Genomic DNA, 9469 nt, shown 5'->3' with positions numbered 1-9469 from the left:
ACCTCCTGCCTCTGCCCAGCACAGCACAGCACAGCCCACAGTGCCAGGGGAGCCTGCAGCTGGGGGAGCCCAGGTGGTTCATTGCAGCAAGGAAGACTTTACTGGTGGCGACGCCAGCTTTTGCTGAAAGGATGCTTAAGCTTCCCAGAAGAACTGCACCGCCGCTGGAGACAAGTGTTTTTCCAAATTCAAGTTCTTGCATGTATGGCTCGTTGGTCTAGGGGTATGATTCTCACTTTGGGTGTGAGAGGTCCTGGGTTCAAATCCCAGATGAGCCCTTTATGGCTTGTAGGGGCAAATGGCACCTTGGGGCAGCTGATGGATGTTTGTTAGGGACCTGATGCAGTGCTCAATGCTGGTCCTGGTGCCCTATTGGTTGTAGGCATCCTGGGTGCATTTCTCCTCTGTGCATTTTTTGAGTAAGGATATCATCCTCTTGCTCTGCTCATCCTTGGTGCAACAGCAACTGTAGTACTGTGACCAGTTTTGGGTGCTGCGCTTCAGGAAGTGCATGGCAAAGCTCAAGAGAGTCCAAAGGAGGACCACGTGCATGATTACAGGCCTAGAGACCAGGTCGTATTAGGGGAAGCTGAAAGACTAGGAACTGATCAGCCTGGAGAAGAGAAGACTCAGAAGGGACTTGGTGGCAGCCTATAAGTGTATCAGGCCTGGGGGAGCATCTGTTCACCAAGGGCCCCCAGGGGAGGACAAGAAATAATGGGCACAAGCTCACTGAGGATTGCTTCAAGTTAGACATAAGGAAAAACTTCTTTACTATTCGAGTGCCGATGGTTTGGAACAGGCTTCCCCGAGAGGTGGCCTTCAAAAAGCATCTCCACCCTGGCGATCTTCAAAAAGCGGCTTGATGCCCACCTGGCTGGGGTCATCTGATCCCAGCAGTCTTTCCTGCCCAAGTGCAGGGGGGCTGGACCTGACGATCTGTAAGGTCCCTTTGAGCCCCCAACAACTATAAAGCTATGAAGCTGTGAATGTTGAAGGGGTAAAAAAAGAAGAATTTGCAAAAATGTGTAACAGTCAAACATCTGGGATCGCCAAAGATAACAGCAGATGAGCCCCCATTCCCCGCTGAAAGCAGACAGCCTTCTTGCATTCATCAAAGGGTCTGTGCAGTCTCCAGAGCAGTGAGTCCTGTAGCCCCCCGCACCTTTAAGCTGCCACATCCACCTCTCTACCTTTGCAGACAAATTATTCTGGAAAAGGGACTCGTGAGTCACTACATAATGCACACCTGCTTCAAAGTCTGTCTTCTTGCCCTTGTCTTGCGTTGACATGTCAGCTTGTTTAATGGTACCGGGTGTCCTTGTCAGCCACACAGACCCTCTGCCTCTTGCTGGTTTGTGCCATTAAAAGACGTGTGGAGAAGGGATGCACCCGTCAGAGAAAGTTCTTTCTGCCTGGTGCGCTCTTCAGGGAGAAGCAGAAGCAGATGCGAGAAGGAAGGTCTCTGCTCCCATCCTCTGCTCTGTGTCGGTGTGTGATGAGATAGAGCTGGGGAGCTGCTGTTTATTAGGAGCCTGGCGGGCTTCTCAGGTGATAAGCCACAGCTTAATAGGAAGGTTTCTAGGTTCCCTTCCCCAGGTTCCCTTCTGATATAAGGTGTAGCTCAGGATGTATCTCCAGGCCAGTCTGGATCTGACCTACCTGTGAGCTCAGGCTGTGGTGGAAAGGTGTCTCCATGACAGGACAGCTCTGTGGGCACGTCTACACAAGACGCTAAATGCGCAGTAGACTAATTCCACTGCGCATTAGTGCATCATGCCAGAAGCCGTGCTAATGTGCGCTAATGCGCGGTAGAATTAGCCTACTGTGCATTAGCGTGCACCGGCATTACTGCCTGTTACTGTGCATTGAGTTAGTACCTGTTATTACTTTGCTCAGTAACTACGGTGCATTAATGCACTTGTAGACATGTCGTATCTGAGCTAGGAGCTCTGGGGTGATAAGTCCTGGGTCCCCTTTGAATAAGGTCAGTCGCTCTCTGTCCTCTTGCCCGTCCACTTATCAGTGTCACTCCCCTGTCCTCCCTTCCTCCTCTGCCTGTGTGTCCCCAGTCATCATCTTCTCTCCCTGTACATGCTTCCCAACTGCCTTGCTCCCTTCTCCCCTGAAAAGACAGTCAAGACACCTGTTCCTATTCCCCCACTTCCAACACATCCCTATCCCACCAGGCTTATGCTACAGATTCTGGCCTTTGTGTGTTTTAGCAGTCTTCACATAATGTGCCTGTGTATAATAAAAAAGGCCTTTGCACATTATACCATTACTAGTGTAAAATCCCGTCAAAAATGACGGGCAAAAATAGGATATTTGTTAGAGGGTACTACATTTCTGTTATCCACTGTGCCATTACCAACTTGAGCTGTTCTGCCTGGTCTTCTTGTATACAACGGGTATCCATCAACATGTCCTCAGTAAACTCCTTTGACTATTTCTTGAGGCATTGATAATTTTCCATGCACGGTGCATTTGGATTCAGTCCTCCACATGGTCCGTGAATCACACCTCTCATCACAATGATTTCTGCTGGACAGACATTGTGCCGTTGTACGACCGAATGTTTGTTTTAAGGGTCTGGTAACGCTCATTGTGCCGATTCGTCATCAAATCCCACAGATACTCTGGAAATGGTCTTCTTGGAGGCAGAATCACTTTACTCTTATGACAACTACTCCAGAATTGGCAATCTGACGGACTTTCAGCTTGGAAGTTTGAAGAGTTACAAAATCGGCACACCGTGTTCATCAATCCACAACTGTGTTCCTCCGTCTCATCTTCAGTGACTCTGTTGTTGCCTACTCTTTCAGCCTGTCTTCTCTTGTCTCTGCGAACCCTTTGCCTTTCCATTGCATCTCTTCGACGACGTCCTCTTTGCTCACCTGTTTCATTTTGTCTTGCTCTTGCCATTCTTTCGGCATTCAATTGCCGTCTATTCTCTGTTTCACCTCGGTAAGGGCGTTAAGGGACAATTTTTGCTTGGACACCAGGAGTACACCATAACTAATTGAAATCAGTCACTAAAAGTCCAGAACAGTGAGCACAAATACGGTTTTTTGAGTGTGACAGACAAAATGACAAAGACACAAAGGAAGCAAAATCAGAGATTCATAGATTGTAAGGCCAGAAGGGACCCTGGAAGATCATCGGGTCCAGCCCCTTGCACAAGCAGGTAATACAACTGGGGTCAAGTGAGCCCAGCGAGGTGACTCTCCAGTCTGCTCTTGAAGACTTCCCGGGTAGGCGATTGCACCACCGCTGGAGGGAGCTTATTGCACAGTCTGGACACCCTGACTGTGAAGGAGTTTTTCCTAATGTTGAGCCTGAATCGGTCTTCCAGGAGTTTGTGGCTGTTACTCCTAGTTTTCCCCATGAGTGCCCTGGTGAACAGTTGCTCACCGAGCCCTTGATTCATAGATTCACAGATTCATGGATGTTAGGGTCAGAAGGGATCTCAACAGATCGAGTCTGAGCCTCTACTTAAGCAGGAAAGAGCACTGACCCCAGCCAGATGCCTGTCCAGCCTTCCCTTACAGACCCCCAAGGTAGGGGAGAGCACCACTTCGCTTGGAAGCCTATTCCAAATTATGGCCTCCCTTACCATGAAGAAGTTTTTCCTGATATCCAGCCTAACTCTGCTCTCTGTCAGTTTGTGACTATTGTTCCTTGTTATCCCAAGAGGCGCCCTGGTGAGCAGAGCATCTCCGATCCCTTGCTGCGTCCCACTAATGAATTTGTAGGTGGCCACAAGATCACCTTTCAGCCTTCTCTTGCGGAGCATGAAGAGGTCCAGGTCCCTCAGTCTCTGCTCATAGGGCTCATCCTGTAAGCCCCTAACCATACGAGTGGTCTCCTCTGGACCCTCTCGAGTCTATCAGCATCCTTCTTGAAGTGCAGAGCCCAAAACTGGATGCAGTACTCCAACTGCGGTCTAAGCAATGCCGCGTAGAGGGGAAGGATCACCTCCTTGGATGCTGATGCATGATAAAATGCAGATAGCTTTGCTGACTCACGTTCACATTGGTGTCCACTATGACTCCGAGACCACTTTCTGCTCCTGTGCTGCTAAGAGGGTCACTTCCCAGCCAGTAGATGTGCTGGATATTTTTGCACCCTAGGTGCAGCACTCTGCACTTGTCCTTTGTTGTACTGCATCCTATTGTCGTCTGCCCACTTTTTTAACCTGTCCAGGTCCACCTGCAATCAGTCCCCACCCTCTGGAGTGTGCACTTCACCCCACAATTTAGTGTTGTCCACAAACTTGGACAGAGTATATGTCACACCCACATCCAAGTCACTGATGAAGATATTGAAGAGTACAGGTCCAAGGACCGAACCCTGCAGGACCCCACTGCCCACATCCTTCCAGGTCGACACCGACCCGTCTACTACCACTCTCTGGGTGCGACGGCTAAGCCAATTTGCCACCCACCGGACCGTGTAAACGTCTATGTTGCAGCCTCTTAATTTATTTATGAGAATAGGGTGAGATACCATATCAAAGACCCTGCTAAAATCCAAGAAAATGACATCTGCCTCTACTCCTGCATCTAAGCATTTTGTGGCCCTCCCATAAAATGAAACCACATTGGTCAGGCATGATCTACCTGCTATGCATCCATGCTGGTTTCCCTGCTGCATTATTTTTCCCCACTGGACTCCCAGAAATATGATCCTTCATAATCTTTTCAAAGACCTTTTCAAGGATAGAGGTGAGACTGACTGGCCTATAATTACTCAGATCCTCCTTCCCCTCCTTCTTGAAAATAGGGACCACATTGGCCCTTTTCCAGTCCTCTGGGACCTGACCCGAGCACCACGAGCGCTCAAACAGCCGTGCCAGTGGTTCTGCTATGACACCGGCCAATTCCTTCAGCACCCTTGGATGCAGCTCATCCGGGCCTGCTGATTTGAACACATCCAGCCCATCCAAGTGACCCTCCACCAAGTCAGTGCCAACAGTTGGTGGGCTGGTGTCCCTCTGATGCCCATCTAGGAACCCGTTAGGAGACTTATCTTGAGCCCTGTTCAGAAACACCGAAGCAAAAAACTCATTGAATAGCTCAGCCTTGTCCCCCCATCGTCACTAATTGCTCCTCCTTGTTCAGTAGGGTCCTATGCTGCCCTGCACCTTCCTTTTACTCCCATCATACCTAAAAAAAAAGACTTTTTGTTGTCTTTAATTTGTGTTGCCAGCCCCAGTGTCAATTTGTGTGGATGTACGCCTCTGGTGTTATAGAGGATGGCAGAGAGAGATACTTCCTAACATACAATTAATAGACCCAGTCTGAGTGGTCTGTACAGATTATGGCCTGTGGATTATGATGGCTCTTGTTCCTACAGTCATCAGCCACTACAGAGGCCTTAATCCATATTAAAGAGCACTGTGTTGGTTATGTGATTGCATTGTTTGTTTGCATGTTGTATGTTGAAGAGACGTCCATGGACAAGGGGGTCATTTGCTGCTGAGACAATTACCATTCCTGCTTGCTGCTGGGACTAGCCGGGAACTGAGACAAAAGCACTGGCCAGGTATGGGAGAGAAAAATATTAGTTTGTTTTAAGCTTTCATTTTTTTATGCTCTGTCCTCCCTAGGTAGGTGGTAGTGCTTTTTCCCTTATTGTTAAAGTTGGAGGGGTTTTTTATCCTTAAATTGAGCTGTCCTGTAATTGGGTATCTCACCTTGTGGGGAGTTTGCACCCTCACAGCCTTGGCCAACTCAAGAGTTTCATAACAAGCCTCAAGACGATACATCTGATTTTTCCAAGGCTGTGAACACCCGCAGTGAGTTACATGGGTACAGAAACCAGGCCAATGTCTCTCCTGGTTTTCATTATAATGACAGCTTATGGCCTTCATGGTCCTTAAGGCACATGTATTACATGTATTGTGTGGCTTCAGACTTGCCATGTCTTGTTCTTTCCCTGTGTGCCTGAACAAAAAGCTGTCAACCCACCTTTGATGACAATGCCTCGAAAATCCAGGAGGTATGAACTGAAGGTCCAGAAGGTATGGTTCATGGGCCACACAGGACATCAACTATGCTCCTTCTTCCAGCAGCCTTGGAGAGTCCTGCTGACATTTGGTGAGAGAGGTTTCGAGCAAGGCTGGTCTGTAGATGGCACGTTGTCAAAGGAGCGCTCCATTAGAAGCTAGGCAGGTCCTTCTTGCTCTCCTGTCTCACGACAAAGCCCTTCCCACCTGGACAGAGCTGTCCACAACGTCCGGCATCCCATTTGCACTGCACCCTTTACATTGCAACAGCCACTCTGGAGCCCTCCCTTCTCTAGCGTTTTACTGGCATTTTCTTCTATTTGTATTGACTCTGCTGATGAGTGTTGGCCTCCCTAGATGGACATCTCGCCTGCAGTGTTGGCTGACTCAGGCAGGCAGTTTGTATGTTAATTCCTGCAATTACTCGCACGCTCCCAATTCCTGTTCTTTATTTCCTTTTATAGTTGCTGCAAAACCCCCTCCCGCAGTCAGAGCCATTAGCTCCATTCTGTACACCAAGGAGAATGGACAAGGTGGCTGTGCACCACAACCAATATATTTGCATTATGCTCATTATGACACAGGCACCTCGTTTCATTCTGACTCTGCATCAAAGGGGAAACAGATCTCTTCCAATTTAAGGGCAATAAAGAAATGCTGAAATAAAACAGCATGAAGGAGAGGCATAAGAGCTGTCACATATCCAAGCCTTCATTACCCATCTTGTTTGATGAAACGTACATCATGTTCTTGTCTGCTGTCTCGTTTGAGGAGCTGATGCTCTCCCATCAGCTCTGGGTGATGGCACCAGGTCATCTGAAGAACCAAAGAACATGTGGAAACATTTATTTGGGTTTTCTGGTTCATCTCACCAAGGTCCAGATCAGAATGGCTCTCCACAGCACAGTCACCTCTACTTTGGATTTTCCCTGTATTAAATTCCATGTAAAAGCTACTCTACGGCATGGCTGCAAAATGAGACACTCGTGGGTAGACCTTTAATGGTATGGAAATGCCTCTGCTTCTTTTGGTGTCTGTGGTCACTGTTTAAGCACTACCGATATTCTCAGATCCACCCATCAGCTCCTCCCTAGTTACATGTAAACCATCCTAAGGGCACTTAAAGCATGAACGTCCTCATGGTGAAGCCCATTAACTCATGCAAGTGCTCTCTGGGCATCTCAAAGTTACGCCACTTCAGGCAAGGGTCAACTGTGGGCCATACTACCCAGCTTGTGTTAGGGTAACTTCCATCTGCTCCACTGAGGAAAAAAGAGCCATTTGTAGTCTCTCAGCATCCCAAGATGTATCACCAAGAGCAGGGACAGACCCCAGATGTTCTGGCTCCTAGTCATGCCCCTGCTTGCCAGCCCTCCAATGGCAACTCAGAGATATATTAACCCTTAATGTGAGACCACTTATGGCATATTTTAGCTTTAACAGCACTTGATAGTTCACAGATTTAGTACGGTCTAAGTGTAATATGGAACTGCACCCTAAGTTTCCACTTATCAGTATGTAGGGAAGCTCCCTATATGCTGATACTACTCCATAGCTTAATAGCTATACAACTCTAGATAAATAAGGCTGGAAGGGCCCCAGGAGGTCATCATGTCCAATCCCCTGCTCAAGGCAACAGTATCCCTGTCTAAACCATCTCAGATAAATGTCTCTCTGGCACTTAAACATTTCCACTGAGAGAGATTCCACAGCCTCTGTAGGTAATCTGTTCCAGTACTTAACCACTCTCAGAGTTAGAAAGTTCTTCCTAATATCCAGCCTAAATCTCCCTTATTGCAATTTAAACCCATTACTTCTTGTCCTGTCCCCTGCGGAGACAGAGAACAATTGATCGCCATCTTTATAAACAGTCCTTTTTATATTTGGAGACTGCTATCAAATACCTCCCCAGCTTTCTCCTCTTCAGACTAAATAATCCCAGTGCCTCCTATCTTTCTTCATATGTCATGTTTCTCGACTGCTAATCATTTCTGTTGCTGTTCTCAGGGCTCTTACCAATTTGTCCACATCTTTCTTTCAGGTCCCATGTTGGGACAGAGAATCCAAGACGAGGCTTCACCAGTACTGACTGAAATGGAAGAATCAATCCTGGGGACTCACATAGGACACTCCAGTTAATAAACCTTCATAAGCTGTTAGCTTCTTTGCAGCAATAGCACACAATTGACTCATATTCAGCTTGTGGTCCACCATGCCTGCCAGGTCCATTTCTGCAGCACTGCTACTCGTCCCCCAGTTTGTTTGTGCAATTGATTGATCCTTCCTAAGTGCAGAACTTCTCACTTGCCTTCATGACATGTCATCCAATCTACTTAACATCTTTTTTTCTAATTTATCGGGGTCGCTGAATCCTGAACCTTTCCCCCCAAAGCAGAGGGGGCAAACTCCCCTGTTCCAAAGCCAGATGCAAACCACAGGGCTTCTTGCAGGATGGATCCAGACACACCTCTGGTCATGGGCGACTGGCACCTCCTGAGTCTGGGGGGTCACTTGTAGAAGCCAGCGTCGGCCTACACGTCGCCTATGCCTCTTCTGAGGGGATGAGTGATGGCAGTGGTGTTAACCACATGGGTACCCGAGCTGCTGGGATTAATGTACCCATCATTCACCCCTCTATTGCCCACATGCATCCCCAGTGGGGCTCTGCAAGCCAGAATTTGGTGGTGGGCCCTGCCCCCACTTGCCCTGCCCTCAAGTTCCCAGCCACTGCAAGAGCTCTGCAGGCCAGACAATACTGCTGCATGGGATGGATCCAGCCCACGGACCATATCTGTAAAGTGCCTGCTCTTCCTCCCAGCTTGATGCCATCTACAATCTATAAATGTCTACTCAAATCTGAACTTCAGGTTATTAATGAAGATGCAGACCAGTAACAAACCAAGAGCAAGCCTCTGGAGAACCCCACTAGATGACTCCTCCCAGTTAGATGCTTGAGTCATGGATGACCACTGTTCGAGCATGATGATCCAGCCAATTATGCACTCACCTTATAACAGCTTCATCTAGACCGTTCCCTTAGCTTGCTTATGAGAATGGTGTAGGAGACAAGTGTCAAAAACTTCTTCGCTCAAGTCAAGGAATATCACACTGCGTCCTCTCCTCCCATCCGCAGATCCCATCACCTTGGCATGTTGATGACTAGGCAGGACTAGCTCTTGACATAGCCCTGTTGACTGTTGTACTTATCACCTTGTTATCCTCTAAGCACTTACAGTTCAATGCCTTGATGATATGCTTCAGTATCCAGCCAGGTATTGAAGTTAGAGTGACTGGCCTATAATTTTTGGAGTCTTTTCAAAGATGGAAATGATAGTTGCCCTTTTCTAGTCTTTTGAGATCTTGTCTGACTTCAACAAGTTCCAAAAGGTAATAACTAATTGCTGTGCAATTGCTTCAGCCTATTCCTTGAACATTGTAAGATGAATCTCCATCGGCGCT

At 47.8% G+C, this 9469-nt stretch overlaps 1 non-coding gene across 1 annotated transcript; it reads left to right on the top strand.

The window, feature by feature from the left end:
* Window positions 1-206: 206 nt before the first annotated feature.
* TRNAP-UGG lies at window positions 207-278 on the top strand. The gene has a single exon. It is a non-coding gene; the product is annotated as a tRNA-Pro (tRNA).
* The last annotated feature ends 9191 nt before the right edge of the window (window positions 279-9469 follow it).

Source organism: Crocodylus porosus, unplaced genomic scaffold, assembly GCF_001723895.1.
Source record: "Crocodylus porosus isolate Cpor-Errol unplaced genomic scaffold, CroPor_comp1, whole genome shotgun sequence".
Taxonomy (NCBI): Eukaryota; Metazoa; Chordata; order Crocodylia; family Crocodylidae; genus Crocodylus; species Crocodylus porosus.
This window is presented reverse-complemented; position numbering and strand designations above follow the sequence as displayed.